Here is a 21,737-nt window from a genome sequence, read left to right on the forward strand (position 1 = left end):
AACGAAAAGTCCGTACGTATTCTAACTGAATCGGTTGAAGATAAGTGCAAGAATTATCAAGGAGGCTGATGTATATCAACTGAAAGACATTTCTAATGCTTATGAATTTGATGAGTTTTTTTCAACTTCATACTTGTAAGATTTAACTCTCCTTTAACTCTCTGTGATTGCTTATCCCACGATTTCTACGGAAAACATAAATTTATAAAAATTTGCTCATCATGCGTAATACCCGGGTTTGCTTTTTTTAACCTCTATTAAAAGCATAAAAAGCGTATCATGCTGTTTTGATGTTTAAACGTCAGCAGTACATTTTATGCAGTGTTCAGCCTTTAAATCACATTTTTTTTTTTTTTTTTTTCAACAGATGGGATTGATTGTTTCCCAAATTTCATATAATTGCGTAATGTTTGAGAATTAGTACTTCGATTTCAAATATGAAATAAAAAGCACGCAATTTTTGAAGCGATTTTATTTTGTTTAATATATTGAGCAGTCAGAGAGTTAAAGGTGATCACTGTATGGAATGAAGAAATGTAAAGGTCGCCTCACTATATATTATTTTTTTTTATTTTTATTTATTTATTTATTTATTTATTTATTTATTTATTTTGCTAACAGAACGGGGAAAAGTGTACACAAGGTCATATAAAATTACAAAAAAACAAGGTGTTTCAAAACTGTTTAAACCTTACCTTTTTAAAACAAAATGAATAAAACTGCATAGATTTTACAGCCTTTTTTACAGAATAGCTCATGAAAATGAACACAGTGATGTGAAATACACTTTAAAGTATTATTTTTCTCCAGATCAATACATTGCCCATCCACAACCGACTGATATTTTGAAAATATAAAAGTTTTTTTCCTAACAGTTTTAACTTTTAAAATTATCAAAAATTTAAAAAAAATAGAAATTAGGAAAAGATTCATTCGAATCACACTATAGGATATTATTGCTGGATATCTCCAGAGAGGACCAATTATACTTGTGTTTACGAACGTAATCTCTGTGATCTGGACGTCAATAAAATCAAATCGGTTTATTTGGTTATGGCAAAGCACTCGATAGCTTACTTGCCTAAGGGGAGGGATGCCTTCACGGAAAACTTTCTAGGGAAAACTGGTTCACATATAAGTTACACATAGGGAAAAACACGAAAGCGCCCATGCAGCTAGTCCGAACTATTTCGAACCCTGGACAGAACTGCCTGTGTTCAGCGATTTTATCGTTCGGCTTCTTGGTGGGCCCAGTATATAATCAGAAAAGATAAAAATTTCTGTTATCAAAGGAGAGTCCTCAAATTCATAATCAGGTGAAACAGTTGACAATAACTGAAAGTACAATTTTACATAAAAAGTGATTGATCTCTGAGGAGTAGACATTACTCTTGAAGAATAATATACACAGTAGTGCAGAATTGAGAATTAACAAAAACACATTTTTCTATAAAGGTACGAGAATGGAGAAGGAAGTGAAAAATTACCTCTCTTTCCAAGTGAAATGTATTGCGTTGACGTGCTCAAAAATTCATCTATTTTCACAATACTAGTGAAGAAACAATTCAAAATCTTAGGCTAAGGCTTTGAGTCAAATCTATATCGCAAGATACTTGATAATACTCCTGAAGATCACTTCCTTGGTGAACTTCAGTGATCACCAAGGCAGCTGGTAACCGATGATCAATCGGTTGAAAATCTGCTGATAAAACTGCTGAAAATCTGTGCAAATCAGTTGATGATTAATACGCAGATCATTTGCGCGGGGAGTATAACAAATTTATTAGGTTTTTTTAAATAAAGTCAAACTCAAGGACTCTGATGAGTGTTAAGGCCATTTATCATACTTGACTATAAACTTATGTGATGGTAGCTACAGGTGACCTTTAATTTGACAGACATCAGTGTACAGTAACTCAAATTCAACGCGTGGATGATAAATGCACGGAGCGTAACACAACGTTTAAAATTTTTGAAAAGTCTCTGCTAAGAATTATTTTTAACGCCAAACTTTTAAATCATTTTCTAATGCCAGGCAGAGTTGTCAGCGAGTAAGTAAAGCGTTGTTCTTCCAAGACAAAGTGATCTAGATACTTGTTATTTTAATCTTTGGCTAGCTTGAAAGAAACAGATAGATTAAACGCTTGCAAATCGAAAAGTGTGTGTTTTTAACAGGAGGCATTCAGTACCTTTTTGCACAGAAAGTTTTCAAGTTTATAATCCTCTCCTTTTGTTTGTTTTCTTGGTGACAGGATTACGTAAGAGCACCAACAATACGGCTGCGGATATGGCTGATGAAGCTTTGTGCTTGAATATGCAAAAACAAATTGTGTTACTATTGTACAACATCATTTTAGAAAACACAGATGTGGACGAAAAATCTGTCTCGGTGTTGGACTGGCTTTTCAATGGATCGCAATGCAGCTCTGGCCAAACTGACTGTCGCAATTCTATGTGGAGTGTTACAAAAGTATCACACATGGCACATTTTCCAAGTTAGCTTTATAAACTTCAGAACCTATTTTTCTAAATGTGTAGGTATTTCAAACTGTCCTATTAAAATTCTTGTTTTTCTGAAGCTTTGGAAATGTCTATTTCTTTTAGTCTAGCCCTATGTAATTGTGAAGTGTTTGCATAGATCAGAAGCTGCTTTCTTCAAGAAACAAATTGTGTCTGGGAACGGTCTAAAATTAGTTTTAATGAAAGGAAATGACGTTGTATTCTCTGTTAGTTAAACCAAGACGCACAAATAAAGCATGTGTCAAAAGTTATGACGTTTCCATACATTTTGTTTTTCAACTGCCTAACTTCCCTTCGTCGGAAAAAAAGGATGCTTGTTCCATCGGGCGTGAAAATAATTAGGTGGATTCTAAACATAAGCGAAGGTGGGAGTTGAATCATGAAATTTATAGCTCATAAGGCTTTTCATACATTCTGCTAACTAATAAGGGTACCTCCGGTCGTCAACCCGGAAATTGAGAAGAGGTTGTTTGGTAATGAAACAAAGGGTTTTGAAAAAATACTGTAGTAGTCTTCAGCTAATCTCACTCTAGCAGAATAAATTTTGACTTCAAGCCTAATATAATAGTACAGATACATAAAATAAGCAAACAAATTTTAAAAAAAAATTAATTATTGCAACTAATCTGCCGAAATTCATGATTTTCAGTTAGATATATTATAAATTAAAATGTATTTAAATTATATAAATTACACCGCTTATTAAAAATTTAAAAGATATTCTTCACAAAGTACGAAATAGATGGCATCAAAACCCCTTTTGTTAATTAGAATACTTCTTCTAATACACATTTATCATTTGGACATATAATAAGTTGAATTCAAATGTAACTATCCCATTTTCCCGTGCAATCTCTAGTGTAGGATAAGTGGTAGTATGTCCAGCTGGCAACTGGAATATCTATGGTTCGAATATCGATGATGGCACACTTAATGAATATTTATATTTCATGGTCCGGGATGTATGATGCCCTCCACAGTGGCACCGAAATTAAAATGGTAAAAACGAGCATTCATCAACACCTGGAATTGGTGGACTGGATTTCGTGTCCTTCTCCAGTCGCCAATTAAGCGATGGAGAATATAAAGAATTAGCTCATTCCTCGAAGCGTGCATATTCCAGTTTTTAATGAAAATGTGGCATTTCTTTCTTGCCTACTTGAGATCCTCCCCCACAGACACCGTTTTAATAAGCAACGTTCTTGAGGAAATAAGCCCAGCGTACAAATTTTCCTTTTTTTGTGCATGTGTGTGTGCGGAGGGGGGTGTATATGTTTTTAGGGGGCGTGTGTGTGTTTCTATGAATAATTTTCTTTCAAAAGCACATTTCCCATTTAGCGATTACTCTTATTTTATAAATCTCGATCTTCCCGCCTTCTTTCGGTGATTTTCCTTCGGAGGAAGCGGAAGAAGAAAGTGCCCTTTTTTTTTTTTTTTTTTTTTTTTTTTGATTTATTTTTCAATTTGGGAACAGTTTGTCCGTTAATGCTGCAAAATACTTGAAGAAATTATGAAGCAATGAACTTCGTTTGATTTCATTTTAATATTAATCTAATATATAGAATTTTTCAGTTTTTCAGAAAATTTATTATAAAACTTAACATTTTTTCATTGTGTCATTTTATTAACCTTTGATTTAATATTTTAAGTACGCACGTTTTACAATGTTATTCATCATATTCCATTTCAATAGCCCATTTTCTGTTTTTCACTATTATACGTAACATTAATTCCCATTTTTCTATACATATTTTTTACTTAGTGTTCTTTGTTTTTACAAACTTCACTTTTTTACCGCGTATTTTTTAACTTTCGATTTAGTATATTATTTAATTAATTAAGTTGTGTAGTTAAAGTTCTATTGAGGGTTGAATTATGTTGGACAAAGCCACAGCTCATTTTACTGTGATTTTCATTATTCTTGCCATTCAAAAATTTTACCTTCTCATGGGTAATTTCAGAAACATAGCTTTTTCTGACTAGATGAAGATGATTTTAAAACGTCTTCTTCTCTAATGTGAGCGCGTTTAAAGCAATTTTTTATTATTCTATTACGTTATTTTTATGCATATTATTTGTATAATATTTCATTTCTAGTTAACTTGTAGAGACATTAGGTATTTTTGAAGCAGGAGATATGAAAAAGAGCAATACCCTCGCCGGGACTCGAACCAAGGACCTCTCGAATACGCTCCGAGAGTGCCGACCATTACACCACGAAGACATGCTAAGAAAGCGGTTAGAAATACCTTATAAACTGACTGGCTGTTCCCTTTCGGTCCTAAAAATAGTAACTTCATCTGATATATTTATCTAAACTGCATCACTTAAAATTAATCCGTATCATACGATCTTACATAACGCAGTTAATTTAGATACGTTTTAGAAGATCAGGGAATAAGATTTCAAATGAAATCAACACATTTTTAGAACCATAACCTTTTGATTCTCTCCCAGGCTTTCTTTTGAGTCCATCGCACTTTCCTGCTTGCTTGCTTGGTTCTAGCTATCCCGCAATGGCTCACTTCTACCCGTCATCCATTGTATTTGTCACAAGATGTAGTAAACTTCCAGAAATGGGATGAAGATTGAGTACAGATTGTGCTTATAATGATGTATAAATCAGAATATGCTTCTAAAGAATAGCTTTATCCAGAAATAAAGTGCGTTGAATCGGCACAAAGGATGCGTTCAACTGCAACTACGTAATGACGCATTCTATACGCCATAAGCATCTACAACCATAGGCCATGATAAAAATTATTTGCGTCTTCTTTTGCATTCTACATTATTGCACATATATGTAGTACTGCAACATTTCATTCCAAAGTTTAATTTCATTGGTGTTATTATTACTTATAGCATTATCCTTTTCTGTCTTCCTCGGGACAGATTTCACGCTGAATGCTCATTTCTTCATGTAAATCTCATGTAAATTTTTCGTCTTGCTATATTTTTTACTTTCAATTTAGTAACTAGTAGTGATTTAGTATGTTAGTTTCATTTCGGTATCAGTAAACTCTTTAAGACCAGAAGGAATATCAATTTGCCTTAAGACAATGATCTGTACCTAAGATGCCAATGACAGTTCCGGATGAGTTTGGTGTTCTGTAGTAATATTCATTACTTCCATAGATGGAAAACGAGCTGACTGCATAGGGTGTTCTTTTTTTTTTCCCGGTTTACCCCATGTGTAACGTGTATATGAACCATTTTCCCTTAGAAAGTCCTCCAGGAAAGCTTTTCTCTCTTTAGGCAGATAGCGCTCGAGTGCTTTGCCATAGTTAAGTAAACCAAACCATCTTTAGATGGCTGTCTGTGGAGGTGATAGTTACGAGAGGCTTCTATAATTAACTACGAACTTTGGGATGAGTATTCATGTATAAAGAACTGGAAAAAAATTATTTCCGAAGCGGTGATTAGGTTTTAAAATAACATTAACATTTACTTCGTTACTATATTTTGAGAGTTTTTTTACTGCAGTGGCTCTCCTCCACCCCCTCTTTGTATTTAAACCTTTCTTGTATCTTATGCAAATATATTATTTTATTTTAGTTCGCCGTTCGAAGAGCAGGTATATTTCTAGTTAAGAAATAAAATGGCTAGATTTAAGAATTAAGATTTTAAAATGGATTTGCAGAAATACAGCTTTCAAATTATATAGAATAGGATATATATACATAGGATTTTCTTTATGTAGGATTTCTAGGATTTCTGTAGTCTTAACCATTGGTTTGATGCGCTACTATTTCTACTATTTTTTTTTTCTACGTTTCCTTTTGGACTTTTGCAACAATGCTTTGCTTATTAGTAACTAGCCCCATGTGAATAATTCGCAAACATATATGCATAAATCTTGATCTGGTGTCCATCTAATATGTCTTGTATTGTACGATGTATAGTTAAGCAACTTAATTAATCATATTGAACAGAAATGGCGAAAGAAAATTGCCATTAAACGTTTTTTCATATTTCATTTCATCTCTACATATAATAAAAGAAAGTGTCTGTCTGTGTGTGTGTCAGTGTGTCTTTCGTTCGCGTTACGCGTAAGCTAATAGACCCACGGCTACGAAATTTGGTACATAGGTGCATCTAGACAAGAGCCAGTGCACCTCGAAGCGATTTTTTCGAAATACGAATTAGAATTTTTTTTTAATTTTATGTTTTGTGACGGAATCGCGTCATTTTGAGACATATGTGCTATAGGAAAGTGAGATTTTACTCTACACAATCCATTTTCACATCGTTATGAAACGTAGGCACTTAGCTATTTTACGAACTTAAAATAAATTTCGTGTTTTAATAAATCGATTAAATACGAATTTATTTAACAAAGTGAGCTTAACACCTTTTCAACGGGATTTTTTCTAAAAGTTTATTTTTAAAAATGTACCGTTTACTTTTCTTTAATTTTTGGACACGTTAAACTTTCATCTTTGCGACTGCTTTTACAAAAAGAATTTTGGCAAAATGATAATATTTTGTATTTTAAAAAAAAATTTAAATGAAGCTTCCGAGTACACTTCTCACATCTCACATCTTTAAAAAGGTGACTTTGGCAACAATTTTCCTTTCTTATTGTTGTTGATAGATTTTTGATGAAATCCCATCATTTTGAATAGTTTCATTCTTTTAGAAATATGGGTTTGGCAACAATTTTTCCTCATATTTCTTATGTCACCGTTTTTAAGAGATTGGCATATTTCATTTTCTTTTTTTATATATATATAATACTTTTTTTTTTTTTTTTTTTTTGATAAAGTTGTTCTGCAGAGTAAAATTCTGCGCGGAATTTTTTGTTTTGAGTTTCTTTCATGTTATTTTTTGCTTATTTCACTAGTTGTAAGATATTGAAAAGATTTGCATGATTTTTTTTTTCTTCAACGGAAAGTTGGTTAATTTTTTATTAGGATAATTAATATTTGTATTAAGGGATATTGCTTATTTCAGAGTAATTTTGTTATTTTTTAATGAAGTTGTTCTGCAGAGTAAAATTCTAAGCAGTTTTTAAATTTAACGTTTGGCCATTTTTCCGGTACATTTAAAAGCCAGACGAAGGCTGGCAGCGAAGCTGCTAGTATCAAATAAAAATGACTTTAGTAGATGGTTTCGAAAGATTTTTGAAACCATTAGGCTTGTCATGTTACGTTACCCTACATTTAACATCCACATGACTTAAAACTCGTGTTAATGTATGAAATATGAGATCTTTAATTTATGTCCCACGCAGCCTCACAAACAGCCAATTCTTAGAATGTTGCCGTTAGGCAAAGCAAGAAGTTTTGAATTTATCTTTAAATTTTATCAAGCGATTACAGATTAACAAAAACTGAGCGATTTGTAAACAATAAATGCTCTTCTTATATATATATATATATATATATATATATATATACACAATATATTTAACTGAAAACTTTTAAATCCATTTAATTTGTGATGTAACTAACTGGTATTAAGCGGATGTTTCAAAAGCCATTACTACATACACAATTATTTTATCAAGTTTATTATGAATTTAATTACTTATTTCTTCATGTGAATTTAAATTTACTTTTTTTCATGTAAATATTTCGAAGAAATTTCACAATTTATTAGACTTTTTTTAACTATTATAAAAGAAGTTGCAGTATCCCATTTCACGTATTTTGTAGTTCTCGTTCAGTATCCAATAAAAAGAAATTTCCTATTTCTTATCGTTTGAAGGACAATATTCAGTTGGCCGTACATTAATGGTCTGGCCGTTGGTAATTGCGGGTAGTCGAGTAATGTACTTGTAAACAATCTCCACGAGCAAAAATCCGTCGGGGATATTTACCTCCACAGGGCAAACTTAACAACCATGCTGACCTTGAGAAAAACAAGTTCAAGGTTGCAGGCATGTGTTGTCGTGTATTTGTAAATTATTAAAGATTTAATTAATTTAAGTGAAAGATTCATTTTGCAGAAATTCACAAAATAAAAAAGAGAATGTGTTTTATGTCACAAAAATAGCCCTTTGCAGAAATTTTTCCGTCTGATATTTGTGTATAAGTTAGATCAATTTGTAAAGCATTTTCTTTTTTAGTTTCTGAGCTGGAAGTAATTTAATACTATACTGTGTCAGTTATGCCTGCAAACAGACACTGCAAAAGATTCACTCACTAGCTGTGTAATAACATTTTAATTTTTGTAGGTAAAATAAAAAATTGCCTTAATTACGTCGTAAAAAGTAAATTACACTGAGTGTACTTTTAAAAATGTTGAAAAACTATAACTTTCAATCTAACACCTAAAAAAAAACAGTTCACAATTAAACATTTTTCAAAAATTAAAAATGTAAAAAGTTAAAAAATATTAAATATCTCAGAAATAGTATTTCGCCTCTTTTCATAAAAAAATAACATCTACTGTCGCCATTTCATGGAACTACATCTTTTCTATTCAGTAAAATTAAAAATCTCAGAAAAAAATTGCAAATCTAAAAGCTTTATTTCTGCGTTTCTTTTTTAGTGGTAAGGAGAAGAATATCATTATTAGAAGTATTAAGAAAGCATTTTGAACAAGTTTAGAAAATGGAACACACATATTGATTGAAATCTATAACTTTCTAAAAAATTTTGTCATTACTCCTCGATTTTTTTTCGAATGCAGATGATAATGTAAACAAAAAATGGACTCATTAATTTTGCGATCAGCTTTTCATATGGGTTTAGAAACTTTAAGCTTTTCCTATTTCCACTCTAATGATACAAAATAATAGTTGCTGCCAAACGTTGTTAAATCGTTAAAATGACTTTCTAAGTTGCCTTTCTTATGGCTTTATTAGGAAATCAATCCATTTACATCAGGCCAGTTTCCAAAAACAAAACATTAAATTCAAAACTACATCATCAAAATATTAAAAACACTTAAGAGTTACAGCACTAAAATTCAAGTCTTTATAATACCAAAAAATTGAGACATAAAAATTTCACAAATAAAATTTTTAAAATCTTCAGTGATTAGAGGAGAAGCAACCGTGAGGACATAAGACAGGGCATAAGATCCCTGGCCATCCAATGCAGCAGGAGAACATCACCTTTATGTTGTAACTTAGGGTCAAGTTTTAGACAGACGAGCAAGTGCTGCTTATTCATACTGTCTGTTTTATAAATAGGGTATTGGTTATATGTCAACATGCCTATTCTATTGAGATGTTCGGCTAAGCAGTCGTGTCCTGCACCCAGTCGTCTGAAATTAGCCAAAGCCTCTCTACGTGGCCTGCGAGCGAACTCATTGCAGTCATTTTTGGTATTCTCTCAGTGTTAACTCTTCGATTTAATTGATAATTCTGTATTGTAAGCTGACATAAGATTCTCTCGAATACTTCTTCTAGGAGAATCCAAAGGAATGGAACTCTGTTGACTAAATAGCTCAGTACCTCTCTTTGCCAAGAGGTATGCTTTTCCATTACCATCAATATCTATCTGGCATGGTATTCACTGAAATTCTACATTTTTAAAGTTCCTATTTAATTCCCTGATATCGCGTTTTATTTTTGACACAAGAGGAGGCTCAGAGTGGTGTTGAAAAGCTATTGCCTCTATGGTCGACTTAGAATCACCAAGAATGACAGCCTTTTTAAGTAATTATTCTCTGGTGAGCAACGCACTTTCAGGATATTTAAGATAAACGAAAGATTTTATGTATCGTTGATTGACTACAAAAGTTTTAGCAAACTGAGAGCAATAATATCATTTTGTTAAAAAGACTACCGTTCTGGTTTTTCAGATCTCAGCCTAACATCCGAAAACTAGGATAAACTTATAGCTTTTTCAGCAGTAAGTGTTTGGTCAAAAAACTGAAACTCTTTTAGTAGTGTTACGAAATGCCCAGCTGCGGTAAGATAGCTTTCACGTAAGGCAGGTTTAGGGGTGCCAGAAAATGACAAGGGAAGGCAGGGTTGCTATATTTGCCACGAAATCGCCCGTTGGGTGACATTTGGCGAGAAAATTGGGAATATGCAATATGCGATAGAGAATATTCTAGAACAAATTCTTACCGGTTTGGCCCAGGATGTTCTCGAAGGGAGGCCAAAAGCTATATAAACCCTATCTGTATGCGGAGTAACAGTCAGTGCATCGTCTAGCGAGATGATCGTCAGTCTAGTGTCGAGTTGGTCGTCGAAAGTATTGCGAGTCTAGTGAGTGCATCGTTGAGTCTATCGAGGGTATCGTTGAGTGCATCACGAGTTGCAGCATGGAAAGTCTCGAGAGTACGTTGAGTTCCGAGAACGACCGAACAGAGTCAAAAACTGTACTCTGGTTCTTTGCCGTGAAGCTGTCTTCACCTTTATAGCCTGAAGTTCTGTGTTGCTAATTGTTTCAGGGTGTTTATAGTAGTTTTTCGACGACTGTTAACGTGATTTTGGAGCTGTCCCGAGTAATACTGGCTAAATACATTGTGTCTGATTCTTCATCAAGTGTTGTCGTCAATCGCTCCAAATCCACGAACCCGTACAGAAACGCAACAATACTAAGATCTCTTTGTACGCAGATGTGATACCTAAAGTGACAAATGTAACACAAGGGGCGGGACAGACAGAGAAAATATAGTGCTTGAGTTGGCAACGTTTCCTTCTTCACACATACGTTGGGTTAGAATTATTGTATAATTGAAGAATTATTAAACTGTGATTCCGGACCTTAAGGTTCATGTCTGATTTTCCAAAATAAGATGTGATTTGCTACCAGAAGACCTTTACAGAAGATGATCAACTTGATTTATAATTCAAAAATTTCATGAAAGTTTTGGCGCAAAAAGCTATCAAGTAACTACTTCTATTTTGCACTATATATTTGTTCAAAATTATTTTTCTTAGGCTCCGTCACGTAAAAAAAAAAAAAAAAAAAAAAAAAAAAAAAAAAAAAAAATTCAATTAACGCATATATTTGACTTATCTTTAAAAAACGCGGCTTGACTGATAGAAGGCAGAAGTATCTTTTTACTTTTATCTTTAATATAATTTTATAAGACATGCTCTGATTTATGCATCGGAAGTTTAGGCGCTGCCTTTTCTTGATCAGGAAGCTTTGAATATTTTGAGAGAGGGATTTTGCTTCGCATACTTGGTGGGTTCCGTGTGAATGGATCATGGAGAATTTCTAACTTAGAGTTTATAAGGTATTAATCCTGAAAGTAGCAGAAATTGTTTTGTAAGCAGTATCCGTGCAAATTGTTGCGTTTAAATCCTTAATATAAAATATGTGTACACCACATGACTTCGTTGTACGAATATTAAATTATACACTTTTTTCCTTGCCTTTCATTTAAACTTACTTCTTCGAATTTCATTAGAGATATATTTCTCATTCAATTAATTCTGTTCTCCTTTCGCAACAAGGTAAAAATACATAAAAACTCAAAATATCTATATTAAAAATTGAAAGATATAGAAAAACATAAAACACCAAATACAGTTCAAACAATTATAATTTGTTTTTTAAATTAGAATTACAGTTTCTACGCAAAAACAAGCAATTCGGTCAGCGGGCAAGAAGGCAGATTTTTTTATGCACAAAACTGAAAGTTTACTTTTGGTCTCACTCGGCAAAAAGACACTGAACACGTAGAAACTGGTTTAACTTGTTGTGGACGCTATGCTGAGTCAATATATGGAATAATTTAATTACTTAAATGATAATTCCAGAATGGATTAAGCATATTTTAATTCACAATAATAAAAGAAGACATTACTTTGTTGTTACGAAGCTTAGTTTCGCTAGATTGACAACAAATCCAATATCCGCTAGGTTTCAAATGTAAACAAATATGGCTGCTATGGTTAAAAAAATAGGCTTAGCCACACTTAAGCAACTTTTAAATTGCTGATAATTCTACAATTATAACGTGCAGATTAACTAAGAGCACCGGAAGATAAGAACAACATAATTCAATCATTTTTAAAGCAAAAAATGCACAATTTACAAGCATAAGAGTAAAGAAACTGAGCTTACTGAGCCGAGTAACAGAGTGGATATATATACTCTTGGTAAGGCCGATTGCAATGAAAAAGGGAGGTGCACATCTACATGTTATAGCAGTCTTATATACAAAATTTCAACGTTCTGAGGCTACTCGTTTTTGAGTTATGCGAGGCACATATATACATATGTACGTACGTACGCACAGACGCCACGAAAAATTCTCTTCAGAATTCATTTTAAATCAGTTTTATAATTTTGTGGGGGAAAAGAGCCCTTTATTCTGTCCTTGTGTACAGATGTCCCGCAAAAACATCGTTAAATTGCATTCGATAGAGGTCAAAATGGATATTTTCGTTGAAATATGCTGCCTGAAACTTTTCGCGATTACAATACTTCCTTTTTACTTCGTACAAGGAAGTAAAAAGATTTTTTAAAACGTTCTTGTGAGTTTGTCGATGCTGTACTAAGATGAGGCGATAAGTCTCAGGACAGTCTGAAGTAGAACCAAAGTTTAACCAGTTAGGGAGTGGTTTTCCATAGACTGATTATTAAACAGAAGGACACCGATAACCGACAATATCAGGAGACTTATGAGTTAACAATGACTGGTACAGAAAAAAGCACCATGCTTGCAGGTATTGTGGATGATAACTGTACCATAGAGTAGCGTTCCGAAAATTTGGGAAAAGATTCCGCTCAACTCTTTTCTAATTAAAAGTCAATACGAAATTAAAAAAAAAAAAAAATATCATACATAAAATATTGCACTTTCTTTTGTAAATATATATGTCTACAAAATTTTAAAAATTAGGTCATGTGATAGGGATCGAAAACTGATTTTAAAATCTGATCCTCACGCCCTCCCCCCCCCCAAAAAAAATAGTACAGACGCCACCAAAGTAACTAAAGTCATGCAAAAGCGTGGCCGCATATACCTTTTCTTAGTTTAATAAACAGACACACCTATTTCGAAAACTCCATTCATTGTAGTTATTGGTCATCCGTTTCGCATAAAAACATTTGGCAATTACAGAAAGCTACGTTTTCCCTCTCAGCCAATAAAACTGCTTCAAGACAACAAAAGCAAGCCGAACAGGCGATTTTAATTAATGAAGAGCTTCGATTAGTTGTGGGTGGATTCAGAACTCACGCCAAGCGAAAGCATGCAAAAACCAGCTGTCTTTAAAGAATAAAAACTCGCCCAGAATAACATCTGTCTTTCTTCGAAAATGAATTAATTTCTTTGCTAGAATCGCTCGTACAAGTAGCTTTCTGTGTATGCTAGGTATTAAAATAACTGGAATAGCTATTTTTAAGTAGTAGTCTTTGGGTTCTTGGGGATCCGTGAATTAATAATTCAGGGATTCAGAAATGATTTTCCAACTAAAGTTTCATCTTCTATTTAATTTTATTATAAATTTTATAATAAAATGTTATTAATAATATATAAACATTATAATAAAAGTATATTATAATAAAATATTATAAATAATATATAAAATTATAATAAAAATATTATAATAAAATATGTTATAATTAATGGTTAGGAGTCCGCCACAACGCTGATCAATCAATATGAAACTAATTCTAATATGTCCGTAATCTATAATAGGCGTACTTCTTAAAGATAATAGTAAGTGAAAGTTCGAAAGTCGTTATATCTGTACGTCAGAAACATCTTTAGCGAAGTTTTTTCAAAATTTTTCAGGAGTTAAATGTGCTATTACGCTTTGTACCCATTCAGTTTGGCAAGTATTGCAGTTCGCGAAGCTTAACATCTGGAATTTGTCTTTCTCGCGGCCTTGCAAGCAAGAATTCCTCAGATTGTTGCCATTTGGCATGACGTATGATCTTTAACTTATCTTTAAAATTTTATCGATGTATAACTGTTAACACGCTGTGTGATTAAAAAATAATAAAAGTTTTAATGATTTAAATCTACATTTTACTTTGCAATTAGGGTGGTAATTGGTGTAAATAATAAAAAAAAAAATTAATTTGTGATATATACGTCCAATAATTTTTATGAATATTTACAGCTTTGTTGTAATTAATCAAAAACATTTTTTAGCCATTTTTTACGTACCTTGATACCGAACCATTTGTTCCCTCCTCTCTCATTAATGGTCTAAGTAATTTTTGGGTTAAAAATAAGTGGTTATATGTGACAACATCCGATATCATCTCGATTTGTCTCCTTGTAACCAGCCTTTTTTCTTTTAAAATTAAAATTTCCTCCCAAAGAAACTTTTTGTGAGATATTCACTGTTTGCATAGTATCCAGGATATAAATTCGGCCGAAGATTATATAGTTCTGAGTTTTTATGAGGAATCTTTATTCTAGCCAATTAAGACAAACTATGGTACTTTTTGTATAACTAATTTCATTATTAAAAAATCTATTTATCATAGTAAAATTTTAATTAGCAGTAATTAACACTGGATATTGATACTACTTGAATATATCTGCCACTTTCCGTGGGAAAAGCAAAATACTCGAGAAAACTTGAGCAGCTGAGGATAAAAATTCCTATACCCAAATTCTACCCTCTTTAGGAGGATGAGTTTTCACGGGCTCCACCCATCTGCTTAATTAATTTCGGGATAGAGCTATCTGTTCAAGATGGGCTATAAATGGATTACAAAAAATCTGATGCGTATACCACATGACTTCTTGTACGGCCTGTTAAATTGTACACATTTTTTGTTAAACATATTTCCTTGGATTATTTTAGCTTGAATAATCGATCCCTCAAAGCAAGCTGAAAATACATCAAAAATTGCAAATTTTGAAATTTAATATCCCGCTAAATATTTTGTCGAGCGAGAGTCAAAACTTTTTATAATTTTGTTTTTTCATAACGAGTGTAAAACTTTCCTAAATATAAGTAGAGGAATTGAAAGACCATACTAAAAGTTAGATTTCGTTATCTGTCATAAATTAATTTTTTTCTCTGTTGGACATTGTCAAAATATGAATAATTTTGCCATTTAAAAAACTTAATTGGAAGTAGATAAATACGACCAACGATTGAGAAAATAAAGGCCTGGCAAGAACTTTTAAACCAGATTTGGGGATGCGTATTTGAGTTGTGCGAGATGCATGCATGCATGCATACATACCTACGTTAGTACAGACGTGACGAAAAAAACCTCTTTGGAATCCATTTTTAATTCCATTTTACAATCCGTTTTGAAAAAAAAAAAAAGTCCTGTGCGCATGCGAAGACGGGGGGGGGGGAAGTCCAAATGCATTCGGGAACGGTCAAAATGAATATTTGGGTTGAAATATGATACCCGAAATTTTTCTCGGATGGTCCTAGCTCCTTTACTTCGTGTAAGGAAGTAAAGATCAAAGAGAAATTTTATCCAACTTCAAAGAATATTGTTGAAATATCTCCAATAACGGATGGTCTGTATTAACTGAGCTGAGTACCTGTGTATCCATCTAGGCATATTGTTACGTATTGTGTTTCTTCTTTACGTACGTTACAGGCTCGTGGATTTGGGGTAAATAACGAAGACACTTAATGAAGTATCGAAACCCACTTTATTGGCCAGTCTTATTCAAAACAGCTTCAAAAACACTTTTAGAGTCGTCGAAGAAAAGCTGTGTCTGTCTGTGAAGAGAAGCTGTGTCGCTGAAACAATCAGCGGCACAACCTTCAGGTTATCAAGTTATAACGGTGAAGACAGCTTCACGGCAAAGCACCAGAGTACAGCTCCCGACTCTGCTCGGTCGTTCTCGGAACTCCACGTACTCTCGAGACTCTGCACGCTACAAATCGCGAGGCACTCGGCACTCCACGGTTCAGTCATTCCCGGAGCTCAACACAATAAGATCAAACTCGGCAATGCGCTCATTCGCGATACACTAGGAGACTTTCTCGATGCACTCGACGACCAGCTCGGCGCTAGGCACTCGAGACACTCGCTCGCTGACTCCTAACTGACTCGACTAGGCACTAACTAACAGACTCCTAACTCTATGGACGCCGCGCTGAATCGCGATCGACTCGCTAGGCGAGACACTAACTGACTTTCTCCAAATTCCAAGTACCGCTGGATGCGCCGCTGATTAACTTGCAGGATTTGCAAGTTTTGTTCCGGCTGTCTGAGTTAGTTGCTATAGAGCGCTGAAAGTAGGAGAATACATGAGTGAGACCTAAGTCAGGATTGCAGATGTTGAGAGGGCGTGACTACCTTGTCACGTGAGGTGTGAAGAAGTCGTTAATACGTTGCAAGATTTCAGGTTAGAAATGCTGAAGAAAACCTTAAATGTACAAATTTGCAGAAATAATTACATAAAAGGGAAATTTTTCTAGTAATCATCAGAGTCACAACATATGGAATAAACCAAATTTCATCACATAATACAGTCTAGCAGTCCTGTAAGTTGAAATTCTGAGTCCATGATAACGTGATGGGGGTGGTGTAAACTGACAGAATCATGGTTTCATTATAACAGTCGAAGATGTTTCAGGAAAGCAATAATTTTAGTAAGAGTTACAAAATAACAAAATAAATGCAGAACAAATGTTAACACAAAATACATATATTACAAATTCAAAATGTCTATCCCAGAGTATACTTAGAATAAGTCACATATCACGTGAGCGGAATCAGGTATTCTGATTCGCTTAGCGTAAACTTGTCCAAAACTGATGAAAAGAGTAAAATAATTAAATAATGGGTTGCAATAGCGAAAAATCACTATTTTTCTCATGTTCTTCAATATGATAAACATAAGGAATACCAGAAATTTCAGTCCTAAAAAATGCAGAAAGTCCTACAACAAGGCTGAACATAGAACTCAAGTTCTTAGGTCACGTGGGAGGTCACTCTCCCAGGCGCTGACTTTTAAAAGTGCTTCTTGAATATTGAAGAAAAGCAGTATTCTGGAGTAAAGTAAAGGAAAATAAGAGTAAAATCACTATGTACAGATCAAAATTTCCACTAACTTGGTATTAGGTGGGGAAATTTTCGTTTCCACTGAGTATGTAAGCTGCGAAAGGTCGAAGAAATCGATCATCGGTGAGAACTTCATAATGAAACAAGTTGAAATGATTCATAAAGTTACATTCCTGCTCATTTTTGAAGAATTTATCGTGAAGTTTCCGCAGATGTACCGCGATGGTATCAATTTTGAGGTCCTCATGGAGGGTCTTGTTGCGGACATAATAGTGTGCGTTCGTGATAATACGCAGGAGTTTATTTTGAACGATTTGGAGTTTGTTCACATCTGAGTCTTTGGCTGCCGCCCAGGCAGGAGATGCATAAGTCAAAATAGGTCTAATTGTGGAGAGATAAACAAGTCTTTTCTTCCCCAAATCCATTCTAGAGTATTTACCGAGTATAGGAAGCAAACACTTGATAATTTGTAGTGCAGTGGTTCGAACACTGTTGATATGGTCAGTCCAAGTAAGACGATCATTAAGAGTGACTCCGAGATATTTGGCACTGACTTTCTGCGTACCAGCAGGGTTTATATAGTTTTTGGCTTGTGTTCGAGAACATTCTGGGCTAAACCAGTAAGAATTCGTTCCAGAAGGTTCTCCATCCGTCTATCACATATTGCCGATTTTATCGCCAAATGTGGCAACCCTGCCTTCCCTTATCATTTTCTGGCAGCCCCAAACCTGCTTTGCGAGGAAGCTATCTTACCGCGCATGGATATTTCCTAACAATATGTTAGGCATTTCCAGGCTTTGCTAATTTCTAAGCTTCCGCCCCGCATGGAATTATGAGGAAGAACACTCTGGGAGGGCAGTCCGAGGATCCGTACTACCAACTTCTTGAGAGGATTACGGCTCGTATATTTTGAGTACCCCCTTGTCGCACAGATACTGCACTCTTATAAACATCCATTTTTTTTCCTCCGGAATTTGAGCCGTGTGAATAGGAATAGCAGCTAACGCCACTAACCACTATCCTATATAGGTAACTATCCGAGATAACAATCAGTTGGGAGAAATCCTTGGGAAAAGTATAACAGCATTAGGAACGATACAGTGAAAATTTTCTTACCAGTAAGTGATATTTTGGTCTTTTCAATCAGTGATGAGATTCAAAATAATCTAAATCACTGAGGAGTTGAAACAGATGATACTTTTAAATACTTTAATATGGGATATACATTTCGAAAAAGTAATGCAATCGACCCCAATGTGTTCCCCACGTTTCATCAACAGTATCAGATAATCAGACTGTCATGTTACTCTGTTGCTCTTCTTTCTGGCAACGCCGCTCAATGAAAACCCGGAGATACGCGTAGACGACTTATTACTCATCAGCATCCGACCCAGCGGGTCATCCAACAAGACCACATGGCGCAAGCGATGCGTAGAGAAGCCAGCGGGTAAAAGGATTTTCCAAAACAGAAGGAATTTAAGCGAAAGCGCGTAAAAAGTAAAAAGGGGAGAAAAGAACGTGATCCCATTCGGAGGAATTGCTTGAAAAGACTTCGAGTCTGCTTTCGTAGAGTAGGACTCCATTTATTCAACCATGTATATTATTTTATATTTATTCTTCCATGTATATTATTTAACTTGTATCACCGAACAATCCGGATATTTTTTTTTCCTACAGGCAAAAATATATATTTATTAGAATGCAACAGACGGAGTTTATTTTTGATGGCGCAAACGTCTTTAGCGCTTTATATCCCAAAAATGTTTAACTGTTACCTTAAGTTACTATGCTTTTATCATTTGTCGAATATGGAAAATGTTGTCACTGAGAGAAACGTAATATCTTTAATTTTTCTTCAATGCAGTTTCGCAAATAGCCAGTTTTCTGAGAGTTGCCGGTTAGTTTAGAAAAGGCATAAACTCTTTACTTTATTTTTCAGATTTAATCAGTAACGAACTAAGCGATTTGAAATTTATAAAGACAGTTCTTAATAATTAAGTGAACCGATCGGTATCGTTGACTGTCAAACCACAGGCTCCCCTGGGGGTCGACTGGGGGCAACCCCGGCGCTCTGGCTAAGGCCTGTACTTAGAAAGACTCCTCCTGGGGTCATAATCAGTCTTCACAGTGACTAGAACCATCGGTGGTCCATTCAGGCGAGGTAGGGACCGAAGCCGTTCTGTCAAATCTACCTCGGGCTGCGTATTCGCGGACTGCTAGGTATTTGAAAGGTTAGCCTTGTTTAGCTTCCATTGGTCAGCTCAGTGGGACTGACGTTGTCTTAGTTTTTTTGAGTGACCAACTGTTACCTGGTCGCCCATGTCTTGTGCTCATAACCCCTGACCATATTCATTAGTCAGAGCCTTGAGCGTTTATTGACCAAAGCCGTTGGCCAGACGCTTGAGCACCATGCAGATGACAGTAAAGGGCCTTTCACACTGGGCTTTATGTGAGCTAAGAGACAACTGACGTAGCCGACCCATCCCCAAAACCAGTGAACGGTCCTGTGAAGTCAGTCTTAAGCTTTGTGATCTCTATCTACATGGTAAATATTTTTAAGGTTGTCCTCGTAGTTTCGCCTGCGTTGGTCGGCTCAAGGGACTGACGTGTTTTATGTTGTCTTAATCTTTTCGATGACCAGCTGTTGCTCGGTCGCCCTGTCTTGTGATCATAAACCAGACCTTGCTCATTGTCGCCCGAGTTTGGCCACTGGGGGTTTGCGTTCTCGTGGATCACCTCTACATTCATACCATGTATATTATTTTATATTTATTCTTCCATGTATATTATTTAACTTGTATCACCGAACAATCCGGATATTTTTTTTTTCCTACAGGCAAAATATATATTTATCAGAACGCAACAGACGGAGTTTATTTTTGATGGCGCAAACGTCTTTAGCGCTTTATATCCCAAAAATGTTTAACGGTTACCTTAAGTTACTATGCTTTTATTATTTGTGGAATATGGAAAATGTTATCACTGAGAGAAAAGTAATATCTTTAATTTTTCTTCAATGCAGTTTCGCAAATAGCCAGTTTTCTGAGAGTTGCCGGTTAGTTTAGAAAAGGCATAAACTCTTTACTTTATTTTTCAGATTTAATCAGCAACAAACTAAGCGATTTGAAATTTATAAAGACAATTCTTAATAATTAAGTGAACCGATTGGTATCGTTGACTGTCAAACCACAGGCTCCCCTGGGGGTCGACTGGGGGCAACCCCGGCGCTCTGGCTGAGGCCTGTACTTAGAAAGACTCGGCTCCTGGGGTCATAATCAGTCTTCACAGTGACTAGAACCATCGACAATTCGGTGGTCCATTCAGGCGAGACAGGGACCGAAGCGGTTCTGTCAAATTTACCTCGGGCTGCGTAATCGCTGACTCCTAGGTATTTGAAAGGTTAGCCTTGTTTCGCCTCCATTGGTCAGCTCAGTGGGATTGACGTTGTCTTAGTTTTTTTGAGTGACCAACTGTTACCTGGTCGCCCATGTCTTGTGTTCATAACCCCTGACCATATTCATTAGTCAGAGCCTTGAGTGTTTATTGACCAAAGCCGTTGGCCAGACGCTTGAGCACCATGCAGATGACAGTAAAGGGCCGTTCCCACTGGGCTTTATGTGAGCTAACGGAGACAACTGACGTAGCCGACCCATCCCCAAAACCAGTGAACGGTCCTGTGAAGTCAGTCTTAAGCTTTGTGATCTCTATCTACATGGTAGATATTTTTAAGGTTGTCCTCGTAGTTTCGCCTGCGTTGGTCGGCTCAAGGGACTGACGTGTTTTATGTTGTCTTAATCTTTTCGATGATCAGCTGTTGCTTGGTCGCTCTGTCTTGTGCTCATAAACCAGACCTTGCTCATTGTCGCCCGAGTTTGGCCACTGGGGGCTTGCGTCCCCGTGAATCACCTCTACAGATTTAGACGCCAGTCACCGGTGTTAGGTGCTTTTCAAAAGCTCGGGTCATGAAGTCTCTACGTTTTAGTCCACTGTCAAACCATAGGACATCAGTGGCCATTCGGTTTAATTTTATTTTAATAATCTATCTAATTGATGTCATTCTAAATAAGTATAATTTACAATATATCCGTCTGAAAACTTTTATGAGTCTTTATGATGGTACATGAATAAAAAGATATGAGTCATAACTTATGGTTGAGAATCATTTGGTTTCTGTTTTGTGTATTTTATTTTAATTCAAGAAAGATTATTAGGAAAATATCAATAACAGGCAGAGCACATTTTTTGCAGTAGAATGAAACAAGAAAATTATTATCATTATTGTCATTTTAATACTTTCTGAAACATGCAATAGATTTCAGTTCTGTTCAGCTAAAATGGAGCATGAAAATTAACTTT

This window comes from Stegodyphus dumicola, chromosome 1, assembly GCF_044657685.1.
Source record: "Stegodyphus dumicola isolate Sdum_Otavi_A_Nest chromosome 1, ASM4465768v1".
Classification (NCBI taxonomy): Eukaryota; Metazoa; Arthropoda; class Arachnida; order Araneae; family Eresidae; genus Stegodyphus; species Stegodyphus dumicola.